The sequence below is a fragment of the Rissa tridactyla genome, chromosome Z (genome assembly GCF_028500815.1).
Source record: "Rissa tridactyla isolate bRisTri1 chromosome Z, bRisTri1.patW.cur.20221130, whole genome shotgun sequence".
NCBI lineage: Eukaryota > Metazoa > Chordata > Aves > Charadriiformes > Laridae > Rissa > Rissa tridactyla.
Window position 1 is genome coordinate 66,762,992 of NC_071497.1, and position 27,030 is coordinate 66,790,021.

Here is a 27,030-nt window from a genome sequence, read left to right on the forward strand (position 1 = left end):
TAAAATTCAAAGCCAGAGTATGGTGCTTTACTTAAACTTTTGGAAAGCACTCTGTAGACTACCTTTTGATGTTCTTTGCACCACAGGTATAGAAAAAGTGGAACAGAGAATGGCATTCATTTGGGTTTATCTCTGTTGTTTTCATAAGAAGGTAAGCACCACTGCAGAATTCATTAGGTTGATTACTTTCAAGGGAAAATGTGAGGCAGACGTACATTGCAGTTCAGGGCTGGTGCAGATCACAACATCTTGCCCGCAATCTTATTTGTGAAAACTCTGCTGCAAGCCTTTGCATAATTCTTCTCACAGTTGCTCTCACCAGCCAGCGCCTCTTTGTGGAAGGAGCGCTGTAATCTGCTCGGCAGAGAGGAACCCGAGACACGCTGCACACATCCTGCTCCCCGCTCTCCGGTGCAAGCACGGGGGGCTGCTCCTCTCTGCCTGCTGTCCCTCATGCCGTCCTTGAGTAGTTTCATGAGTAGTTTCTCCTTTTTAACGCGCGTGGCAGCACGAACCCCGCTCCTCCAGTGAGGGTACGGGGGGGGGTGGGCTGTTTGTGGGGCAAGGAAGGAGAGGGGACACTCCCCCAGGACAGCAGTGAGGGTATGCAGACCCTTGAGCCAGGAGGGAGTAGAAAGGTGCCCCTTGCCAGGTGGGTGCCATGCAAGGCACAGGAGTGCTCACTCCAGCTGGGGGATGAACTCTAATTCTGGCTTGTAAATTATTCTAATGTCAACAAATGAAGCACAAAAGTCCAAAATTCATGAGTTTGTGCAATTTCTTACGTATCTCACATTGTGCCAGGGTTCAAAGAGCCCCCTGACAACTCTGTGCCTCGAGCTGCAATCAGATGCCAGCAGTTTTGTTCATTCAGGTTCAAGTGGAGTTTTGCTTTACTGATCAGATTTTTAACATAATCATGTTCCTGCATGGGATCCAGGCCCAACAGCACAAAAAGAAAGCCCTTGTCTGCCAGTCTGAGGAAAACATGGCACAGCAACTGGACATGAACAAATCCCAACACGCACACTTCAACGGGAGGCTGAAAGGCATGTTCGCCGTAAATACATTTTTAATGTACTCTTCTCTGCTTCTCTTCTTAAGCTGTTTGTTTTTAAATACAAGCATGTTCAGTAGCTGAATCATGAACCTACCAGTTGGCAGATGCAGTTGGCACAAGGCAACTTTTCTCTCACGTTGGTCTGACTGTGACACAAAGTGAGATCTTCAACACTGCGAAAAGTCAGCTGAGAGCTGAACAGGAGATCTCAGCACCACCTAATCTGCAGATCCACAGGACCCACAATCATCTTGGTTTTTTTTTAATTTCATGAAAGAATACAGTAGTGATGTTTGTGGTTTGTGTGAAAAATGAGAAAAATATTTAAAGCCATTTTCAAAGTAATTAAATAGCCCTTTTTGTCTTTCTGTTTTTACTCTAGATCATTTAACAAAACTCCATCTGTGTCCAATCAATAGCATTCATTTCCATTCACTTCAGATAGATAGGGTTCTTTTGACCAGAATTAAGAGGACTGTGTGTTGGGGTTGTCCAAGGATGTGAATCCAAACCCAGACATGTTTAAACAAAAGTGTTTAGTGTTACTGTGTACTCACATGCTTCTGTGTTTGCTGTGGTCATTTTCCTCCTTTCTTCCATCCCTCATATAACAAAAGTTCTAATCACATAAATAACGTTTGCCAAACCAAGAAAATTGTGATTTATTTTTTTTAGCGTGGAAAAAGTTGGGCTTTGCAAAGCCTTAAGCAATTTGACTTAATAACCTGTTTCTCAAGGGACTGGGGATTTATTTCTTAGCTCAAACGCTGAAATAAACTCTCCCGTTTTCTTGAGATTATAGATTTCTGATCTGGCAATTTCATCCACACAAACAAAAGGGAAACCCCTTTGTAAATTTTCTTATGCAGTCTCACCAGGGCAAGAAATACCTCAAAAATTCTATCATCAGGATAGGATGAATCCTAGAACCTCCTTTTCTAGACCCGGTCCTAAGTTTAGGCAGGATGGACAAAATGGTCAAATGACTGGAAGATACCTTCCAGGTATTTGGAAATGAAAGGTGATACATCTGGGAAGTTTCTTACAATCAAAGGCAACCACCCACTCTCTGGATTAAAGGCAGATGAGATGGAGGCAGAAAGATACCTCCAACAGGTATTGCTAAGCAGTTCTCTGATGACAGGTTTAAAGTGCAAATTACAGACAAGTGACCCATTACAGCACAGGGTTCTAGAAATAAGTAGAAGAATGTGCTTTAAATAAAAAAAAAATTAATGTTGTTTTATCACTGCAGTGAGGTTTTGTGAATAAGGAAAGTACATGTCTGTACTGTGTCCCCGCTATTCAGACTTAAGATGAATGGCGTGGAGGATCTACCATGAAATAAATAGTTGCAACAATTTTATCATGGTGCTATAGGAAGGGGAAAGGTAAGGAATCAAGAAGATCAATACCAACCTGATATGAATGCAAGAGGTCCCCCTGCCTCCAATGAGCCCAAAGTGGAGGGAGACTCAGAGGAGAGCAGCTCCACTCACACCTAGCAAGGCGAAGGGGAGTTAAAAGGAAAGGAAAAAAGACCTGATGGATACACAGGGCATTTTTCCATGTGTTGTATTCTTAGGCTGAAGAGGTATTTCTGACAAAAAAAGGATTCTTCTTACAACACACAATTTATATATGTCCAGGACAGCTACTACCAAACCAGGAATAAACACGTCACCTCCACCAAGGTTGCTAAAAGTTGCCTGCGTATTTCCACAGACCAAATTTGACCTTGCACACTCTGTGTCTGGCAGGTAACAAGTAACCAATTTCCTTAGCTGTCCTTGCAGTCTCTTCCAGGGCTGTACAGCCACCAAAAAGCATGCCTAGATTTTTATTCGTCCTGCAAGCGTCACTGTTGAAAAAGAGAGAGGTGTTGGTAGGATCAGAGAACTGGTCAAGAAAACAGACACAAAACAAATCACACTTATCTCTGTGTAAATTGCCCCCGTTTCATTGTGTCTGTGTTGCAGAGCTTCCACGCTGACTCATGACATTACCTCATGGGAAACTCCTCTTAAACTGATGAGCAGTACTTCTGCAATGTACGTACACAATGTCATTACTTGCATCTGACTTTAGCACTGCAGTTGTCCTAATGAAATAGCTAGAACTAAATTTCCTGAAATATACAGAAATACCAACCAGCAGAGAGAAGGCATGAAAGAAACTTGGGGGAGAATGAAGAGGAGAACTTCAGAAAAAGAAATTTTAAAAAGTTGTAGGGAAAGTAATCCCAAAAAGTGGCATTCTTTTTTATCTTGTGTGAGCATAAGAGGAAAAAGAGAAGCTGTGAAACTATTCTTCCTTGTCAGTCTTTGCCAAATTTCCTTAATTCTTTTGCATTGGGAGTCACTGGCCAAAAATAATTGTCCAAGGGGCAATGACCCACCAACTCATCCTCTTCCCTGTGACCTACTGACTTGAGCGCCTGAGGTACTTGGGAACAACAGAAGTGCTTGCAGGTACAACAGACTGGATATCTTCTGACAAAATATTTTAGCTGGCAGAAAGCAAGGATCCATCAAAGCAGAAACTGCTTGTGGGAAGGGACTGGCATTTAAGGATCTCTCAATTTTTAAAACAAAGCCGTCATTAAGAGATTTACGTTTATTAAACTAACTGTTCTGACATTTGCAAGATGAAATCTTCACCTTCCTTTCCAAAGCAATTTCCCATTTGAAATTTGAGTTGTTTGAAGTGGTTTAAAAACACAAAAGGTCAAAACACCTATCACTTCAACAAGAACTATTGCAACAATGTATTCAGTAAGTTAATCAAAGTACTTTCCTCTGCATTCACCATAAGAAGCATTTCCAACATCTCAAAGTTCACATAAGGAAAATTCTGGGTTAGGCCATCTTCTGCAGTCAGGCTCAGCCCAATTCACACACACAAGCAATCCCTGTTCTCATGAGCAAGCCCTGAAGGCTTGGGTCATAAGTATCATGGGAAATGCTTGTATAACACTATCGAAGTGGAGCAAAATACTCACAGCAAGGTGCCTGAAGGTAACATGCTTGCAGAAAATGGCATCTCACCTCTCTCTCAATAACTCATCTGTCAAACATGCCTGCATATTTATTCTCAGTTTCTAAAAACCACCATCTTTTCAGGTTTCCTTTCTTTAAGGCCAGCTAAACAAACTGTACCCAGAAATCCTTTGTAAACTTACTGGGTCTAGAGTTTTTCTTTGCTTGGTTCTCATCTAAATTCCTGTTCATTTGCTTTCCTATGAAGAGCAATACTTCCTCTTCTGGACCAAAGCCGATGAGACCCTTCTATCTTTACTTCCAGCACAGGTCAGGAGGAACCACCTTTCCCACCAGACTGCAGTAAACTGTGCATTTCCAGCCTTCCCTGCAATGCTGGCACAGCCAGTGGAAAGTGTGTAGCTGCAGCTTTGCAGAGCTATGAGCACCAGCTTTCAGTACTCAGTTTCCCTTGCCACAGATGTATGCTACTTACAGCATGAGGTCAGTTAGCTGTTCCTGACAGAGCATGTTACACTAGGCAGGCATTGGTTTCATCATGCAGGCTCCCCAGCATTTTTTCAGCTGGGAAACAACTGTGAGAACAATAGCGGATACGTCGCTGACAATAGGTGCAATATCATTTACATTTCTGACAAGCTCTCAGCATTGCTTTAGCTCAGCTGAGTTCCTGCCTCCATTATGAGACTGCAATGTGCCTGCCGAGTGATGAAATGCTGGCTCCCTGACAATAGCTGAAGTGGGATACACCCAGTATTGGTTGAACACAAGGTGACTTTCCCAGCTTGTAGAGGCCTGGGAAAAGACATGAATAATGCTGGTTTAAACCACAATATCCAAAAGGTATTTAGTTCTTCCTCACACATATGCAGCAAAAATAAATAATGGTCAGGAGGCTGCTGCTGTTGCACACAGCAAGGACACATAAGCTCAGAGCCCGAGTCTTTGCACATTGCTGGAGGAGCCTTCTAGGGGTCCTTGGGATTTTTCTGCAGGTGGGCAACCCATTTCCACTTCTCAAACAATGGTTTATAGAGAACAGTGTGCTTTACTTCAGCCCCCATTCCTGTTGCCCTGTGCTGGGAACTTGTGCATTTGCAAGGTAATGCCATACCTGTTGTCTACATAGTTAAAACAGGTGTAGAAAATATACAAAGAAAGAGTGACGCTGGGCAATAACGGCAGAATTCCTCAGCTGAATGCTTTCCCGCTGCGTAGCCCAACACGGGCTGACACCTTCATCAAGAAGGTAGGATTTGCTCATCTCCCCTTTCACATCCTCACTGTACACACTCCTGACAAATTTTAGTGGAAGATCATAAGTAACCAAGCAAAGGAAAAACTCAAAGTGGATGTCGCAACTTCAGTATCTCGGCTCAGCCGCTCTCTCACTTATATTTGTGAATTCCCATTGTCTTTTCAAGGGCTACATGGCTATTTTTGAGGACTGAGCATATTCCTTACCACCTACACAAAAGCACATTGCATTGTCAAAGTGCATTTACCAGCCCATCCTCCCCACCTCAGGTTATGTGTCAACACTGATGTCTCTATACAACAAACCCACATTAGGGCTAGTTTTAACACTGGGCACAAACCACCTCTTCAGCTGGGCTCCCAGGGAGGTCTTTCAGCCTGAAATTAGTCCCGCACCACTGCAGCCAATCTCCAAACCCTGCTCAAGGCAGCTAACTTGCAACTTATGCGAGTCTGCCTGCACAACGCAGCAACAATAGCTGAGCAATTCTGGCAGCCCTTCAACACAGAAGAAAAGCAAAAGCATACTCTGCATGGGAATCAGTGCACCAAATATTTCATGTGCTCAGAGGGCTCTTCCTAAGACTCCAGGAGATGCTGAGCTACTCATCAAGAAAAAGTTGCAATAATATTAGCAACTCCAAAACAGGGACAAGGAGTAAGACAAGGCAAAAGCAGTTTTCTCATAAAGCTATAGTTTCAGCTGTCCAAACTATAAGTCTAGTTTTTTTCTGTATGCAGACCATGTTGTTGTTATCCCATCACATCCCTAACAACTACCTGTAACTTACAGGCACAAACAAATGAGTCTTCTATACCTCTTACTGGTCCCCCACCAGAATTTATGTACAGCATAGGATGCTCCCTGTGTCAGTCCTACACAAAGCTCACTACCATTCCCCAAAGCACTGCTATAGCTTAGGCAGGACTTTGAGAACCAGTGGTTCATTGTAAACTGCTGTAAGACATTTGGATCAAATACAGGTTGAGGGATACAAGTTTCCTTTATTGCCTTCTGCCAAGTGCAGTGCCCACCACTGAAATCATGGTGTTCACTGCACGTGAAGATTCTGAACTGGCTGCCAAAAGTTCAGCAGTCCAGACTCCTCTTTCCAGATGAAAGGGAGTCTTGTGTTTGTTCAGCGCTTTGTTGAGATAATATTATGATCGTTGGGAAGTTTAGAAACCTGGTATAGACATTCCAGTCAAGAGTTCAAAAAAACCCACCAAAGAACCACCAACCCTGCTGTCTTGGAAGTCCTTCAAAATTACTCCTCCGTGAAACCTAAAGCAGAGTTTGCTTCTGAGAGCTAATACACCTTTTTGGTGTGTGTGCAGAGCTCAGAGGTATGGTGCTGTGGCTGGCTGCTCCTTTCTCTGGTGTCCAGGCACTCCCAGGAGGCTACTGCGGGAAAGACCTCAATTTGCTGTTACAGCAGGGGTTTCAGAAGAGAACTGTGGATGAAACCTCTGCCTTGTGATACTTTGGCAGTATTGTTCAGCATTAAAACCACTTTCCTGCATATGATCTGGGCATTGATGCCTAAAATCATCCACCTCCCAGAAGAAGAGGCCAGCCACGTGTCCCTGCAAACCGGGCGAGCAGGGAGCTGCTGAGAGGACAGGGGCAGGAGAAGCTCCCCACCTGGAGACCCCCGGGCCAGGGATGGCTGGAGAAGGGCAAGAGAGGCACTGGCTCGGCCGCTGCCTCTGAAAAGCCGAGGGCTGTGAAATGGATAGATTTGAGGAATTTGTTTTGCATGTCATTCTGAATTAAGTATGTTGCCCTGTTTGTCTACTTAATATTATCGGTTAAGACAACTAATTCATGTTTGTGAGTGAGGAAAATTAGCCCCTGAGGCACCAAAAGGTTTAATTTTTCTGAATTGCTGAGCAATGGCCTAAGACAAAGATTTATTACTGATCACTTAAAATTTTAACCCATCCTTTGTGACTGCCTAAGAAGATGTATAGGTATCACAAGTAGAAGCACTTCAGATCCAAAAGGTGGATCATTCATTTTCTTTTGCTGTTTTACTCATAATTTTGAGATCTTTGTAAATGATCTGAATAATATATTTGGAAATTTGACTTTATTTTTTTCCCCACAATGTCACCCTCCTATCCCAACTGCAAAAGGTGTTAAAGGACAAAGAAAACCCCACACTTTTTATGAAGGAAGTTAGTGCACTATCACACCTGCACAACTTCTGTGATTTGGATATTCACTGAAAGAACAAGGTCTTTAAAAATATTTTGGAGGACCCTTGAAAAATCCTCCAAAACTTTCTAGAATCAAATGCTGAGAGGCTTTGCTCTGATCTTGTCGTTTCATTGCTGGTCCAATTAACATCGACAAAGAAACAGAATTACAACTCACAGCATCAAGTTGCATCTAACACCAATCAGTAAAAGCAGTGGTAACTTTACCACGACAAATGGGAGATGTATCCTGCCAACTGCTTTCATTTCTGCTTCTTTCTCAGAGATGGCTTTGCTTAGTCTCTTCCTTTCAGAGAGAAGGTGTAGCAAAGCCTCCAAGTGGAGGTTTGTTGCTCTGCCTCTAATTTAGGAGTCTGAGATCTCCTATTCAGATAAAAAGCTTGCTCTTCCAGAAAAGGTTCATTTAGTAAGAGGTTTCTGATATGGCCCAAAGCAAGAAATGACAATGTATAGGAGATTACCAAGGAAAGGTTGATTTAAAATGTTTTTCTTATTGCTTGATGATTGCATGTTATTTTTGTCTCTAAGAATAAGATCATACCACTGAGTCACTGTGCTTTGCAACTCCTACATGTTAAAAATAAAATGCTCTCATTTTTATTTATTTTTATGCAGACCAGGAGTATGCTGCACAGAAGCATTTACGTACTTTCAGGCGCTTCACTTGCAAAGCCGCATTCTTTTGATTACCTGCATTCCCCCCACTTAGTATTGCTCATCAGAGCTGGGTTCTTTATAGTTTCTGATTAGCAGAACTTGACTCAGGACAATTGCATTCTTTGAATATGAAGATGAATTCTTTCATTGTGGCAGAGGGATTCATCTGCACATATGCCATTGATGTGCTGCTGCTTTTTCATTAATAAGAAAATTAAACTTACAATGCATGCAAATTCCAAGAGCAGGTTATCTGAACATGGTAAACTCCAATGATTAGGACTCAGTGCATGCTACAGAGAAAATATATGATGCAGAAAATCCTTTAACTTGTCTGAAAAGAAGCTAGCTAAAACTAACGGCCTTCGTTCATGGCATATACCTTTTATCTTCAATATAGAATATTAGGTAATAAGAAACAATTGCTGAACACAGAATTGCAATGCAGAATGGAAAAGGATGCAAGTAAGGAGACTTCTGGTCTCATGGTGCAGCAAGCAGAAGTAGATCAGTACATACCCTCTCCTGAACAACATAAGCGCCCAGCGCAACAACGAGAGAAAGAGCAAGGTTCATGCAGGCCGCAGTCAGACTGAAGTCAGACTCTTCACACTTGCATATTGTTGACTTGCAGTGATGCCTACCAGCCTAGGGAGGCCCTTGAGCTGCTCAGGCTTATAGCTCACCAGCTGGTTTTCTGCAGAGCAAATGAACCTGGTGCTGGTGTGGCTGGTGAAAGGGTAACATCTCTGGAGATGGAACAGGCAACATCACCAGCAGATCTGGAGAAGGTGCAAAGGACACATGAACCTGCAGCTCCCAGAGGAACTCGGGCCAGCAGAGTGACCTCACTCTCCGAACTGTCAAAGGACACCAGTAAAATCACCAATGAAAGTGCATGCCTGGACACAGGCAGACACATCTCTTTGTTTCTTTGTGTATTTTAGGATAGGCTGTCTGGAAGAGTCAGTACAGTTAGCGGTGCATCTACCTTTATACGTACAATTTTCTTTCATTTTTGAGCCTCTGTGGGCAACTATAGCCAGAAACTCTGTCCTATTTCATGTCCTACTGACATTCACAGGCCAACATTTGAGGCTTGCGCATCAATGGTCCCTGAGGGTTGGGAGACTGGACAATCTGAACATGGCAAACCTTACAAGTACCTGTGTCATCCATCCCCAGTTGCAACACTAGTAGCTTTGATTGAGTGGAATTGGCAAAGCAGGATTTCTTATAGCAGCTCCCCTATAACTATACTATCTGTGAGAGGAAAGAAGTGGATCATGAGAGATTAAATTCACAGGCAGATGTAACATGTGACAAAGTAAATGAAGAGGAGGTATGGTGGGGGGTAAGAAATGTCCTGGAATAACTAAGAGGTGTGCTGTAATGCTGCTAAGCTCTGGGGAAATGAAGAGGTGAGAAACTTGGTAGAGATAAGGAATAAGCTAGGGCAATTAATAGATGTGCCTTGGGAGATGAAAAAAATTTGTCAGAGCTTCTAAGAGAAAAGCTTGGGAAGGTAGTAATGCCAGCTCTACTGAGGGAGGATGAAGAACAGAGTGGAGAGGCCAAGATAAGCAGTAGGAAGATAAACAGCAGGAATAACCAAAAGACAATGCCAGGCTTGAGTAACAAGCCAAGGAAGCCAACAGAAGTGCCAAGAGACTGAGAAATAACCTTGAGGAGACAATTAACATGAAAGCCATCTCATGAGAGCACGAAGCTGTGGTTTGGAGATCAAGACATAAGCCTCTTTTTTCAGGTCACAATGAAAACTTAGGCATTTCCCGGTATTGAAGGTCTTTTCTTAGGCTTCTCATAGCAAACAAATAATAATTTTATCTGCTTCTCTTCTAGCCCTCTTACTCCTCCAGGGGTGCTGGTATCTGGTGCAATCCTAGCACAAGGGTCTGGTTTCTCTTCGCTTCTTTAGCCTGATAAACCACAGTGAGCACCTGGAGAGAAGATGAAATACCCACAACTCCCTCATGCGCAACTGTCCTTAGATGCTACCCTGCACTCAGTGACCCAGCACAGCAGAAAACTGTAATCACAGAAAGACAGTGAATCTGAAAGGACTGCACTTACCTCTGCTCAAGCAGGTAGACACAAGTCAGCAATCTACCCCTACCACAGGGACTTAATCCTAGGAATCACCACCTCACCTCTCTCAGAAGAACTGTATTTTTCAGATTTTTCTCTACTGAGCAAGGCCATTCCCAGCAACAGCAAAGCCCTGGCCACTCTTTAGACTGAGAGCCATCAGGGTTCCCCGTCACTCTGAAGACAACTTGGTGGCATCAACGGTTCCCTTTGCCTATGGATTTCTGCTGTCCAGAGAGAGTGCATAACTATATATCCTCCTCTGTATACTTTGGGTCTAATTCTGAACAGCTACTGAACCTTGCAAAGTTATTTAGCCCAGTGCAAAGTTTGAAGGTCCCCGCATTAAAAGGAGGAATTCTCAGCAAACTCACAGCTCCTTTATGCTACTGTAAATGGAGGTGCAGAGTACACAGCAACGGCAAATCCAATGAAGTTGCCTCCTTATGGAGACACCTTTCACTAACTGCAAAGCATGTCTAATTCTGGACGTGTCTGGTGCTTTTCTTGGTCCCTTATACTATAGAGCTAAATCTTTAGATAGAGGTTCCTTCCATTTAGAGATAGGTTGTGAAAAAACAGGCTTTTCTAGGTTTGTAACTTTCCCAGGAGACAGCTCGTACACTGTGTCTCCAGAGGACAGTGACTAAGCAAGTGAGTTTCTAGCATGGCATTGTGACATGGCATTACCAAACTTTTGATTCCACGACATCTAGTTCTATAAGGACTGGATTTACCAGGCAAATGCAAACAAATACTGCTTTGAGGAAAGCTGCACCTCCTTCCCAACTCCAAATTACCTTTTCAGTGATTTCAAATACAAATGTTTAAAATTTACCAATGACAAAAATCTTTGCTATTGGCTTAATACCTATACTTTTCTCTTAAAATATCTGCTGTGAAAGCAATACCTTTTTGTCCCTACGTCTGCATGCTTTTAGACAGAGTAATAAAGGAGAAAAGTTTCACCATCTCTTCTCTGTTATTTGTCATTTTCTGTATTTATTCACTCACAGCAGTAGGATGAGGAACATTTAATATGCAAATTAATGAGGTGGCAACATGAGTAATTTTACACCCTTATATTTTGAACATATTAAGTACAAACTGGATATTAGCATCAGCTGGTGAGTCAGCTCCTCTGAGCACAGGAAAAATCAAGATCATATTCAACATACAAATTTCTATCATTCTTATTAAAATGCAAATATTTGTTGAGAAACCCTTATGATTAATTGGCATGAAGATTGCATTAGATAAAAAATTAGTCATAGTCCTGGAATACTGGTAGAATAAGGCCTCTTTGATTGTTTTTTCACTACAAGGTCTGGATTTTAAAGTCATTCACTTACTTGGGCTTAAGACACCAATCCACCTACCCAACCACAGTGGCTGACAGTAGCCAGCCGTGGGTGCTTAGGAACGTGACAAATCAAGCAAGGAGAGTGTGACCTTTCTGCTGATAGATCTTCTAAGTTTCTCTCAGTGATTTAGGGACTTGTCAGGCTAGAAGTTGTGCCAATGATGGACTATGATCTGCAAAGCTGCCCAGGCTTTTTTTAAATTCATTTATACTTTTAACAAATCCATTACAACAGACACCTTAATTTGATTATATACTTTTTGGAAAGGTAGTTTCCTTTTCATTTGGTTATAACTTTTTACCTGACCCCACCAATCTCTTGCACTGTGAGAAATTATGCTCTACTCACCTTCTGTGTGCCATTTATGATTTTGACATTTCTGTCAGATTCCCCCTAGTCATGTGTTACTTGTTATTATCTGAGATGAAGAGTCCCACTTTATTTCTCCTCAGACAGAAGTAATTCCATGCCTCCCTCTGTTCATCTTTGACGACCTTCTCAATCTATCTTCTAGTTTTATTGCTACTTTTCTGAAATTGGATGACCAAGTTTCAATGCAATATTCAAGGCACAGATAAACCATAGCTTTGCACCATCACAGTGCAGCCTTTTTTTTTTCTTTTTCTTTGTTTTTTCTTCTCTTCTCTGTTTCTTTGTTAATATTTGAGAACTCTCACAGTTAGGTTACTAACAAATATATAATACCTCTGCCTGGAAACCATTCCTTGCTTATACTCTTACAGGATATAAGACAGTAATAATTTCTAACAGTATTACTAGGGTTTTAACTCCCAGTGAAACAGTGTTTTCTAAAAATCTTTCTTGAGTGCTAATTTAGAGACTGTTGTCTACTTGCAACAATTGCTGTTTTTTCCCATGTGCATTACTTCATACTTACTGGCATTAAATTTAATCTGCCCTTTCATCATCTTGTAGTTCAATGCTCTTAAGATCTTTCTGCAACCCTGTGCCATCAGCTTTTGATTGGACTGTCCCAATAAGTGTGTGTAATCTGCAGACTTTGCCAACTCACAGCTTATCCTCATACCACATCATTTAAGTGCAAGCTGGTCAACACATGTCAGTTCTAGGGAAGTTTGAGGTGGACCTTCATTCCTGCTGGAAATCTTCTTTACTGTGAAAGATGACTAGTTGCTGTTACTATTAATTTCTTATCTGTTAATTGGTTGGTTTTCCACAGAAAAATAAGTGCTCCTTTCCTCTGAGAATTTGAGTTCATTATTCTTCAATAAAGAAACTTGTTAAAGCCTTTTTGATATTCAGATTCATATTTTTGGGTCTACATGTGGATAGAATTTCAGCTCCCTCAAATAACTCTAGCAGCTTTCTCAGTCACGACCTGTAAAAACCACCCCTCCTACTCCAAAAGGAAGTTATACATATCTATGATAAATGTTTGGTTCTACTATTTTGTTATCATTAATGTTCAGTTCTACTATTTTGTTACAGTTGTTATAGCTGTTATATGTATTTTGTTACAGAAGCCAGGCTTTTTGGTCTGTGGCTTCAATGATATTTCTCTACACCTTTTTTTTTAAAGACTAGCACCATGCTATTCATCTTCTACACCTACTGAACTATGTTTAAGTGACACAAATATTTACATCAAAGTCATTTTATATTTCTTGCATGAATACCATTTGATCCTGGTAATTTTTTTACTATTCACTCTATTGATGTTGTCTAAAACATTTTTTTAAATTTACTTTTAAATTGACAGTTTAGATTTTCTCTTCCCTTAGGGATGGACTGTGGGGCAAAAGCTTTTCTCCATGGTCATTACTAGTTGAAACTATTAATATGCCTTTTCTCTAATGACTCTGTTTCTCCTGAGTGTTCCTTTTGACCCTGGTTTATCTATGGCTAAAGAAATTCTGACTTTGTTCTCTCTTTAATTAAAAAAAATTTGAAAGCCTTAATGCTGCCTTACTTGTATCTTGAAATGGGTTGTGTGTGCTGCTTGGGAGTAGCTCGGTAATTCGTTCTTCTCTTCCATAGCAATACTTGAGATTTTCAAATGTCATTGTGTTTCCTGCATTCCTGTGACCTCGACTGCCTCCCTTCCTTTTTATGATTGTTGTTATCTTCTTAGCTGTTGAATGATGCTGTAAACCAGATTCTAAAATCATCTTATTTAGATATGGAATTTCAGTCCACCAGAATTACACAGTGCATTTCTTACAGCTGGCCTTGCACCATGTATTGTACCCTTATGGTACATTTTCTTTATAGTCCTTCCAGCAAGGAAGGACTTATTACATGCTTGTTCTAATTCATATTTCTTGGGTTGATATATTGGTATTTGTCCCAGATCTATATAGAATATCAGGAGAGGAATAAATCTGCATGTTATATATATTTGCATTATGGAGTGCAAGTTCTTTTTGCTGTGGAAGAATCAATATGACTTAAAGGATGAGATAGTTCTGTATCAAGGCTAAGTTATTTGAATCAGGTACGTTAAGCGTGTTAACCACACCACACATCAAAGAACTAATGATTAAATGTTATAGAGTAATTCCTTCTCAGACAAATTATCTCAAGATATCTCACAGCAGCATCACTGAGCTATGAGCAAAAGTGTCCATAAGTAACGCATCAAACTCTCATTATCACTGACTTTGCTATCGAAGCTTGTCATACAAAAATATGCAGCTATCTTAAATGGAGATTAAATGATATTCAAATTTTAGTAACCCAAAGCAATCATCTTAATATTGCTAGGTTTATATATCTTCTCAAGATTAGAAAGGAAACTTTTAATGTACTTTTCATCTTTACATTTTTTTTTATTCCTTGCCAAATCGCTTTCTTTCATCATTCATGCACATCATCATTATAGTCAGGTTGTGCAAGAGTTCAGGGCCAAATTTCTTCTTCAAAAAACAATTGAGCATTCATAAAATGCATGGCTGCTGTTGTGATTTTATTGGGTAACATTGTGAAAAACAATTTTTTTTTCCTGAAGTTTGGTATATTGTATCCTAAAAAAAATATTTAGAAACAAACAGAGAAACAAAATTACCATGAAATTAAAGACTGTACCAAAGCACACAGACGAGGTAGCAGATGTGAATGGGCACTCAGTGCTAACATGTGTGCACAGTCATGGGGTGGTTACCTGCATGTTCTTTGTACAGCATGGCTGGCTCATCATTTTGAGCAATTGGCCTGAATCTAGATAGGCCTCTTCCCCTCAGAAGGCAGTTAAGGAAGACCTAACAACTTCTTTGTGCTTTAGTTTCACTACAGCTTACATCTCCCGTGCCTTTGCACAGAAGGACCAAACTTCAACTGTGAGATGCTTGAGTCAGAGGCCTTCTGGCCTGTGTATTCACAGCCAGGCATGGGTTTGGAATCTGTCTGTGATGCAACAGTAATTCCATTAAAGACAGGCCATGCCACATGGACAGTTATTTAAATAGGCTTCTTGGCTCAGTGGTTACCACTGCTACATGGAGAGGGTCCACTAGGTGGGCAGCCCTGCATGCCTTCCTCCACAAGTACAGAGATGCTCATTTAGATGATGCTCGTGCAATGCATTTAAGCCTCAGTTTAGTCCCCTTGCCGTTCCTTATACTAAGGGAACTTGAAGGCAGGCTGAAGTGTTTAGCATGAAGTGCAGCCAGAAAGCAATGAAACTATGCAGAGGTAGCTCTGACCAGAAAGGCAGCTAGTATTACCTCTCCCTCCACACGCCTACCTCAATGAATGCATCAGGCGTGCTGTTTGACTAATCTCTCCTCTCCCGGAAGGTGGTGTCAAAAAGTAATATCTGCTGGATAGCTGTAAGTTTTTCACACATAAACAAAGCAGCATCCTATAGGAGAAATGTGAGAGAGTTGCAGGGAAAAGACTAATGAAAGATGTAAACTTCTCAACTTCCATCATCTCCCTCAAGCAAAGTACCATCAGGAATGGGGATGCTCACGCAACTGAGTTCAGAATAAAGCCTGTCTGGAGAATAAGCACTGTTATTCACGCTGAACAGGTTTACCTAGGTCTGTAAAGATGGGTTGCAGTCAGCACTTCCCAGTGCTTTCTTGTTGCAGAAGTCTGCTTACCTTTTGAACTTGCAAAGTGCCTGAGCACAGCTTACCCAGTAAAATAAAACACGCGGCATATCAATAAATTCAGTTTTTAATTAGCTGTCCCTCTATCTCCCCTTCTAATACTGACAGATCCTGAATGCGCTTTTTGTTATTACTATTGACTTTACGCTTTTGAAATATTGCTGAGTGGTGACCCAGAGGGGTGGAGGTGGAATTAGATTCAGCAGCACTTATGCCATCATCTGTTTGGTATGTTACTTCCTTTCACTCTGATGTTGGGAAGATCACACCCAGCCTTCGCATTCCTCTTCAACAAGTTGTGTCAAGGAACGGGGAGAAAGGAAGCTGCCCCACATACCACTGGATATCAGAAAGGAAGGTCTTAATTAGGATGTCAGGATGTAATTGCTACAGAAATCAGCCCTTCCTTTTGTCAGTCCCAGGCCTGGTTGCTATAATCATTTCAATGACATCGTCTTACGGAGTGAGGGCTCAAAAGATAACACAGTATTCTCTGGGGTTATTTAATGCTTTTGGCTTATATCTAAAAGGGATGCTGAATTCTTAAACTTAACAGCAGTAATAAATTCCTAAGAATGAAAGAGTATTAGAGTCTATTGCAAGTGAAATAATGGAGCTTGTTTTGGTTGGCATTTCAGAGAGAGATGAGGTGATTAAAATAGACAATGTATCAGGACAGGCAAAGTAACTTGCTCAGTGTCTTACAATAGCAGCCCATTCCAAAGAAGCTGACATAAGGAACTCCATTGTTTTCATATTAATAAATTTCAGAAATATAGTTTATAATTTTTTTTATCTACACCTTTCCTATTCTTCAGCAGTAGCCATAATAGCAGTAGTAAAGATCCAGAAGGCAGAAAGACATGAAATGCATAATCATGGTCATATATTTGCAATATTCCTGCTTAAGATTTTTTTCTTAATTTTAAAATAATTTTTGATCTTATTTTGTAGTGACTCATATGTAAAACATGCACATATTTCTGTGACTCATTAAAAATTTCTTAAAACTCATTCACCTTATAAAGGAATGCATTGAAAATCTTTTGTAGTATGCCTATGAAACTACATTACAACCTAATAATTCAACATAAATAAAGCATTTATAGTATTTTAGTCATGATAAAATAAATCTGCTTAACCAGAGTCAAACAAACATTTATCTCAAAACATCATTTTCTTTTAGTTATTTGTTATTTGCTGAATTAGGGACCATGATGTCCAATGGTCCATCAGGACCATTTTGATAATGGAAAGTAAATTATGTTAAGCATCTCTCATTCTTGGACAATAAGGTGCTTCTTAAGCTTTTATGCAATGTTTGAACATTTCCAGCCCTGTAGGCTTTTCTTTTTTTGCTGCTTAACGTTCATGACACGAGAAGAAAATTGACGGTGACCAGCCATCTCAGAGGGGCTAGAATGAGTTCTAACGCTGCAGCCACAAAAGCTCTGCAATGATCAAAGCAGAACATGCGTCTCTGCCTTGCCTGCTTCTATTTTATGGTGCCAGTCTCCAATGACAGGACCATGCCCATGAATTTGGAAACCTGAATGTACCCTTCAAAAGACAGACAAAATGCCACACCAAGAAAGTGCCAAGTTCAGACACCATGTCACAAACATTCCATGAGAACTGATGGATGTGCCAATGTCATGGACTTCCAGCAACTCATTCGTTGGAAGATATATGATTTATAAGAATGCAATCACTGAGTTACTGACCCATTATTCTTCATCAGATCATCTTCAGTCAGCCTGAATATTATTTCATTTTCCCACACACTTGCTCTTGAGCACAGGCCAAACCACCAGGACCATTGTTATTGGTTTTGTTTTGATATGCTTCAATTCCCAGGGCCTGATGCCTGTTTACTTAAAGAATGGCTTATGGTGCTCTACTTAAAAAAAATTAAGGTCTTAGAAATGGGAGTAAATACGACTTACTCCCACATTAGAGCTATTTCACCCTCAGAATGAGGTAGACTGGCCTTAATGGGAATGAGTACTTGGCATCACACAGGCAGTGCAAACTTGTGAAACTCTGGCCCCATTTAAACCATAGTCCTATTGAATACAAGAAGGCCAATACTCCCTCCAGTTTCTTTAGTGGTTAGTAGAGAAACTCACTCTCCCACCAACTTAAGAAAAACTCAACAAGTTATTCCACTTTTCTGATCATCTATCTTTCCCTAGATGCTTTGAATCATAAACGTAGTCATTATCACAAACAGTTCTGATCTACTTATTATTTAAATTAGACCCTGCAAGATCTAAATCATTAGAAAATGTGGTCTTTCCAGTGACTGTTTTGGCCTATAGATATTTTTGTCAACATTTCTACATCTCTTCAAAAACAGCATCCAGCAAACAGGGGCAAAAAGGAAGACTGGAAATGGGAAGACAATTGTGTGGTTCTAGCTCCCCCTTTTCTTTCAGCTAGAAACATAACAATTATGCTAGGTGAATTGTAAACAAGAGTGGAGATAATAATAAAAAGGATGCTTTTGCATGAGAAAGAAAACTGGCACACTACTTAATCACTGCATAATACACAAGTCTTATGGACATTACTGCAAGGCTTGCTGTGTTGCCTACAAAATAAATATGAATACTGAATATGGTTTTCTTAATACCAGAATTACATGATCTAGAGGAAGACATTTGACAAATACATTCAGCAAACTTAAATACATAATTTCATAACTTTGGCTTCCATTTATGCCTGCCAAATATGTGTAGACCCTACTACAGCCTTGCATATAACGCAGATATTCAAATTGTTCTCCAGGTTTTCAGTAAGGGGGGAAAAACCCAACAGTTAGTGATAGAGCTCATGTTTACTAAAATTAGAAACTCAAGTTCAAGACCTGCAGGAGAACACACTGATTAAAATTTGTTTATGGCCTCAGACAGTTCCTGATCTTAATATTACTATGGACCAAAACAAACTTTCTTACTTCAGAAGTTTAGGGTTGTAGCTGGTTGTCTTTCTTTGTTACTGTGTCCTTTTTTTTTCTACCTACTGTATCTGGGAGGTAATCTGCTCCAAAACATAGGATCTATATCCAGGGCACAGATCATTTACCAAATCTTTCTAACAAGGTGAGTACTGAATTTGAGACTTTAGCAAGATTTAAAATACTTAAAACATTTCAGGTTACTGTTCATATTCCACAGCCCTCAGCTCACAAATGAAGCATTTCAACACCATAGTAACTATTCTTTATAGAAAGGAACAAAACAACATAGGGTTCTACACGTTTAAGTATCCTCTCTTCATTCACACCTGACTTTCTTCTTCCCCAAATCCAAGAATGGCTGTGAGGCTTCCCTGATTCTGAAGCTTTGCCTGAAATATCCTTTCCTGCCATTCTAACCACAGAAGAGCACTAAGTTCACCATAAAGTTTCCCATCTGTGAGGGTCCTCTATTTCAATACTAAAACTGGAAACAAATTACTTTTGCACCAATGAAAGGATGTAGAGTCAAGCACTGATCTCAGAACTATGTTGGTTCTTCCTTCTGCAGCAGAGCATCTCCAACCTGTTTTGAAACAATGATGCTACTTAACACAACCTGGTTGACTACCACCCCTTATGCAACACAGGAAAGAGCTGAAACACAACACTAAAAGAAACCAAATCACATTCGCATAGGTAACAGATTCCGCTCTCTCCAAGAGCTATTTCTTTGCCAAATAGAAAACTGGTTTCTTACATGGAGTTCGCAGTTGTTAAATCCCAAGTGCACATGAGGTTGCAGAATGTTTCAATGTACTCAAGGAAATCCCCAAGTACTGAGCTCTGAGTGTACCTACCCTAGCTTCACCAATGCCAAAACCACCCACGCCTTTTCTCCCCTGGGATCTGCCAAGTTAGTAGTTTCATTGTGAAACTACTGTGTGTAGTTTCAAAGTAGTGTCAAAGCCTAAGTGGCCACTCTCCAATCATGCAGGTCTGAAATATTGAACTCTCACCACAACAGAGTAGTGCCCTATTCAGGAAGCAGTGGCCATTGCTGTTCACAAAGGCATGGGATGTGAACTACTTTACCGATAGCCACAAGGGCACATGCTCCAAGGGCAAATCTAAAACAGTCAGTAGGATCAAGAAATGAAGACAAACTATCTGTCAGTCAAACATTTGCTGTAATCTGCACTGCAAAGACCAATACTGGCAAGAGGCAGCTTCAGCAAGTAACTCAGGAACAAGTACGGCTCCAGAAGTTCAGTGCTCTCTCCCTGCCGTCCTTCCCTTTCCCCCCAACATAAACACACACACACACACATACTCTTATTCCCTGAGGGAAGGGAGACTGTCTGCACCTTTCTCTGATATAAGTCACAGTGATCTCAGTTTTCGCTCCAGAAAGCTAGGTGGTGCATTACAGACCCCAGATGCCAAGAGCCTATATACTGCACTAGAAGTCTAATGATTGCTGAGCTTCATACTTCTGTACTTCAGCAAAGAGGACAGGCTATAAAATCGAGTATGTGAGAAGTAATTTCTCTTGGAAAGATAGCTCATAATTGAGTCTAGTTATTTTTCATCAGCATTAACTCTCAAAGGGATGCTACTTCGCATCTTATCCCAAACCTTACCCTACAATGCAAGAGAAGATTTGGATCAAGCCTTTAAGCACAGCCTATAACAAGACCCATTGGTGACTGCGTACAAATTTTACTGAGAGTAATGGTGGAAAATACTGTGAAGACTCTTCTACAGACTGTTACAAGTCACATCAGACAGAAATGGACGGAGAGATCCTTTTTCTGTTTGGTTAGCTCTAATTCGGTTCTTAGGATCTATTAAAAACATTTGGAATTAGCTGTAGACACAAACAAGAACTCTGAGACAAGACAGAATTGTTTGACCACAACTTACATTAACCTTGGAAGTTGACTGAGAGCCATAATTTCTCCTTCAAATCACTTTGGGAGGAAGTGTAGTGGGGGAGGATCATAGAATGGTTCAGGTTGGAAGGGACCTTAAAGATCTAAAAGATCACCTAGTTCCAACACCCGTGCCATGGGCAGGGACACCTCCTACCTGACCAGGTTGCTCAAAGCCCCATCCCAACCTGGCCTTGAACACCTCCAGGGAAGGGGCATCCACAACTTCCCTGGGCAACTTGTTCCAGTGTCTCACCGCTCTCATAGTAAAGAATTTCTTCCTAATATCTAATCTAAATCTCTCCTCTTTCAGTTTAAAATTGTTACCCCTTGTCCTATTGCTACACTCCCTGATAAAGAATCCCTCCTCATCTCTCCTGTAGGCCTCCTTCAGGTACTGGAAGGCCACTATAAGGTCCTCTGGAGCCTTCTCTTCTCCAGGCCAAACAACCCAAACTCCCTCAGCCTGTCCTCACAGGAGAGGTGCTCCAGCCCTCTGATCATCTTCTTATCCCTCCTCTGGATCCGTTCCAACATGTCCATCATGCACCTCTTTAAAAGTAGGGATATGATGTTCATTTGGATCATCTAGACAAGTGTTACCCAGTCATACTTCACTACACTGGGAGAGGCAACAAGTATCGCTGGCAACTTCCCTTTTCTTCTGAGGTTGAGGACAGCAAGTTTCAATTTTCTGAAGAAAAGGATGTTTTGGTCCTATATACTAATGAGTTTGATACTGAGCATTGCAAAAAAAAAATAATTTAGATAACTTGATGATTCCTACAAACCTTAAAAACCTCTAAAATGACCAGACTGTGACAGTTGTGAAAGGATCAAGATTGGTTCCTCTATAAAAACAAACCTTTCAGGAACTTCAAGAGGTAGGAAGGTAGCCTTGAAGGACAGTTTTAAATGGTTGCTATTTCAAAGGCCACACTTCTAAAATATTTCAAAATGAGAAGCTGAACAACACCTACAGAATAATAAACTACCAGTGGACAATGATACAGAGTACAGAGCAAATATTCAGCTTCACCTCTTACATGAAGCTCATTCACTTAAAAAATCTCAGAACAGAAAATAATATAGAACCATCTCTACCTACCTGTTTCCTATCCCTCACATGCCTTGCTTTCTTTAAAGCTTGAGGACTTGTGGGGCAAACAGGACACAGCAAAGGGATCTTCAGGACATCCTAGGGGATGTTTCTGCAGATAAACTTAACTTTTGGATTCTGTCTGTAAGCAGATACTCAGAGTTCTCTAGAGTTTGCAGGATGTTTTATGTTGCCAGGCTAAGAAATAACCCTGCAGCTATTTCCCTAAGAAGAATACGTGGTAGTTATACTGCCAGCTGTGTTTTGACAGAATTTGAGTTTCAGTAGTTTTCTCTGCATTTTCCTACAAGAGGCCATGAAACAGCCAAAAAATTAAGTCCTTCCCTTTAAAGAGGTAATTATACCACATTAAAGACCTAAACAGACAATTTTAGGTTTTATACAAGGGATTTTTTTTACTTTAGGTCTCAGACATGGCATAATGATTTTAATCAGCTGCACAGCTTTGACCCTAAGAGGCAGAACTAGATTTTTGTTCTGCCTTTTTCTCTTTTAGAGGAAACAGATTTGGAATTAAGAAATCAATCTTCGCATGAAACACCTACAGCAAAAAAATAGAACCAGTTCTTTGTGGTATGGTTCTCAGAGCAGACAGATGTATGCAAAGCCCCATCTCTTTTGGGTTCAGTTTTCCTCCCTGGAAGAAGAAAATATCTTTTTGGATGTTGTTGTGCCCAAGGTAAAAGATTTTTACATTGAAAAACTCATTTAATTTAGAATTATAGAATCATTTTTGTTGGAATAGACCTTTAAGATCATCAAGTCCAACCATTAACCTAGCACTGCAAAGTTACCGCTAGACTATGTCCCAAAGCACCACTTCTACATCTCCTTTAAATACCTTCATGGATGATGACAACTACTTCCCTGGGCAGCCTGTTTCAATGCTTAACAACCCTTGCAGTGACGATGTTTTTCCTTAAATCCATCCTAAACGTCCCCTTACTCAACTTGAGGACATTTCCTCTTGTCCTCTTGCCTGTTACGTGGGAGAAGAGACCGACCCCCACCTCGCTACAATCTTCTTTCAGGTGGTTGTAGAGAGTGATAAGGTCTCCCGCAGCCTCCTCTTCTCCAGGCTGAACAACGCCAGTTCCCTCAGCCGCTTCTCATAAAACTTGTACTCTAGACCCCTCACCAGCTGCTTTGCCCTTCTCTGGACACGCTCCAGCACCTCAATGTCTTTCTTGTAGTGAGAGGCCCAAAACTGAACACAACGTTCAAGGTGGGGCCCCACCAGTGCTCAGTACAGGGGGACAATCACTCCCCTAGTCCTGCTGGCCGCACTATTTCTGATACAAGCCAGGACGCGATTTGCCTTCTAGGCGACATGGGCACACTGCTGGCTCATATTCAGCCGGATGTCAACCAACGCCCCTGGGTCTTTTTCCATCACTCTTCCCCAGGCCTGTAGCGCTGCATGGGGCTGTTGTGACCCAAGTGCAGGACCTAGCACTTGGCCTTGTTCAACCTCATACTATCTGCCTTGTCCCATCAATTCAGTCTGTCCAGATCCCTCTGTAGAGCCTTCCTACCCTCAAGCAGATCAACACGTGTGTACAACCTGGTACAATTGGTACAACTATATCATATAGACCAGGGGCTACCTTGCATAAGATACACATCTGTTTCCTGATTGAGCTATTTAGGTAGTTTAGGGACCTCTTCAGGTGTCTGGGGACATCTTTTGAGGTAAAACTGTAATTTGTTCCTTGTTTCAGAGAGTATTCTCTACTAACTTACCCCATCACAGTTTTCAGAGTTTTTTGTCCATAAGATTTTTTCTGATCGCATTGAATTTCTGCATTGTCCAGATTATAGATGTTTACCCTCTCACAGAAGTGTAAAAGAAAGAGTATTCTTTGGCCCAGTAACTTAAGGATTAAAAATATCATGACTTTTCACTAGAGCTGTACAGCTCTCTTGCAAATATGTCCTTGATTGTTAGACCAATAAACTCAATATAATAGGGTTGATGTAAAATACAAAACATGTATTTCACCCTGAAAAATAAACCAGGATTCCAGTTTCCAAATATGAGGCAGTGATGGTAAGGTGTCTCACATTTTATGTAAAATCTATTTTCTAAATGTAGTTCAGCTCATCTATCTATTCATTTGTACTCAGGGAGGAGGCCTTGTGAAGTTTTTGGCATAAACATTATCTTCCCTTTATCACATGAGATGAGACTACACTAATTGTAAAACAATTTCAAAGGGAAAAAAAACTTCACAGAAGTTTTTTTATTGATAGGCCTAGGTAGTTTGTTATCATTCCTATGTTTGAGATTTAACTATGAATTTAATTTATAGCTGTGATTTCAAAAGAAACATTTGATGCATGAAAATATTAATTTTCCCCCTTCCTCCCCAGCTTTTTCCTCAAATGTACCAGCTGAGAACCACTGTAATTTTTGCCAGACAGCAAAATACATACTAAACTGAGAATTCAAAAGTACCGAATTGCAGGGCTGTAAATGAAGTTGAAAGGCGAAAACGGCAAGCGCACACATGAAGCTGAATATCTCAAATGTTGCCTCCGTCGACAGGTTTTGTCAGGCCTTGGAAATTCTTTGTGTTCCCAGCTCTCTCTGGAGGACTCATTGGAGCATTAAAGTGACAAGTCCTTGCTGAGAAGTCCAGCTCAGGGTTATTTTAGGCCATGCCTCGTCAGTACTGTGCACCACAAGCCTCTGCATAAGTTACTGTCCTTACTGCATAAGTTCTCTCACATGGCAACTACCACCCAAGTAGGTCACCTTTAATGGAAACAGAATAATGAGCCAACCAGAAAAAAAACCTCACAAGCATTAACTAAGTCAATGCCAACAATTTATAGCTGACAGAGCATATTGGCATAGATTTAAAAAATGGATCAAGGCAGCTGACAAGCAACCAAATGAGCAGTGTTTCCAGTAGAACAGCAAGACAACACTGACATTCGAAGAGTCCTAAATATTCCTTGCATATTAAACATGAGTAAAGAACAGAACTTGAAAGATTTCCTAAGAATTTTTGGGACCTCAGAGGATCTACCAACGTGCCAAGGTAACGGAAGATCACAAAATAAAAAACACCAATGCAAGTCAGCTAACACATTACTCAAATATTTTCACTTTTCAGTGTGACACATCTGCAAAATAAACAGTATCAAACATACACACAAACGTAACTGAGAAAAATAAGTATATAGGCCAGTCCCTTTTACTTTATGATCTTTGTCTCTCACCCCCAAAGCAGAAATGCTAATTCTTAAGAGGGACTGCAAGACTTTAATTCCAGGATGGGCACTGACTGACCTGCAATACCAATACAGCTTGTTCAGAGCTGAGCGACACAGTAAATGTTGCTCCTTATCAACACACATAATGCAGAGGTGATTGAAAAAAAAAGTATTGATCTTGTAGGAGGGAGAGATGGAGATAGCCACATTCAAAAAATCTTTACTAAGACCGGATACATATCAGGATGATATGTATTTTTAAATTCTCCTTCCTCTTGTTCCAGTAAACCTACCTCAATGCAGGACCATACAAGAACCAAAACTGCACCTTTCCTAGCTAAAACGGGAATTCCTACTGAACTACCTTGAAGTAATGCTGTGCCTTAGTCTTAACACCCCAATACACATGTACTGTCTCTCTCCCACACCTTCCTCCCTCCAGCACCTACTGTGATTACACAGAATTGTAAGTGCTCTATGGAAGAGTGAGGACATCATTTGTTTGGCAGCCCTATGTCTACAGAGCAGCCTTGGGCACAGTAACAGCCTTGAAGCCATATCACCAGCAGCTTTCTGGGGAGGGAGATATGGAAGCAAGCAAGAAATATAACCCAGCTGCAGACAAAAAAAAAATAAAAACAATTTAAAAAAAAAGAACCCCCCTTTTCATACTCTCTGAGTGACAAGATATAGCATAGCCAACTTAATCCTTTTGTTTTCCACCAAAAAAGGACCTGTTTCTTATTTACTTAGCCTCTGAGCCCTGTTTTCGCAATGCATACATATTCTCAGGAATGGTAACAGACGCATTTCATTCCCTCTTTACATTAAACCCCCATTATGTTTTCTTGTCAGGCCTGCCAGTGGATATGACCACTGCCCTCTTGCACCTCAACTTCATTTGCCTGGAAAAATGAGATAATGGCAATGGCTTCGTCCCTGGGAAGATGCAAGGCAAAGACTTTGATGCACACAAGACAAGAACTACAACTTCACTGGAAACGTAATCAGGATGAGCATGCATGTGGGACACACAGACAACAACCAGGCCATCAGACTCCAGATAGTTTAGCACAAGAGATCTGTTCCAATAGCTGTCCTCAACTGAGGCAGCGCTGGCAAAGAGCCCACAGCCTGGCAGAGGCAGCCAACAGGGTTTGTCAAGATTTGCCTTTCTGATAAGTGTTTAATACTGGCACCTGAAGTTCGAGTTGATTTAGAAAATAAGTAAGGCTTAAAAGGTTTCTTTAAAATAACAAGGTTTAAAAGCAAGTAGCAAAAAGTGAGGCCATGTTCAAGTAACAGTAATAATAACAAAACCTTGAATGACCTGGTGTTGAAGTTGATGACTTCCAAGAGCCTGAAGTCACTTTGCTCATCTCATGTATACAACATGAGATTGCCTTAAAACGAGCCATGTTTCAAGCACACCCATTACAGGTCATGGCCTTGGACTAGAGGTTTAATTCCCTGTGCCATTAGTTTTACATCACCTGGCTGAAACTCTGGTGGCTGATCTGCTACATGTCCTATATCTCTTCTATGTGCTGAAAAGTGAGGGGTGGAAGTACAACTTCGCAGGCAAGCACTAGCTCCTAACTTCTGAAGGTTTTATTGAGCAACCTAAACACTAAAAACCTAAACCCACAGTTTTTAAAAATGCAGTAAATTTTATACCTTATGTAAAACATTACGATTCCACATTTAAGTTTAACTGTTGGCAGAAAGAAGACAAGTTATCTCAAGTCTTTCAATGGGACCAGTTTCATTTATGATTTCAGAGCCTCTTACACCGACCACTGCCACTGAGAGCCTGGAATGGATTCAATGAACCACATGAATAAGCCCAAGCAGCAGTATCTGGGTTTTTATGTTAAGCAAAATTGAATGTTTAAAATCGGGACTCTGCAGAGTTCTCATCGATAACTCTATTACATTGTCACATTCAGAGAGCCCAAGAAGCATACATAAAGTGTTAGAAGGCAGAAATTTTCAGGTTTGAGAGAAGCTATAAAGGGGACAAGACATCTCA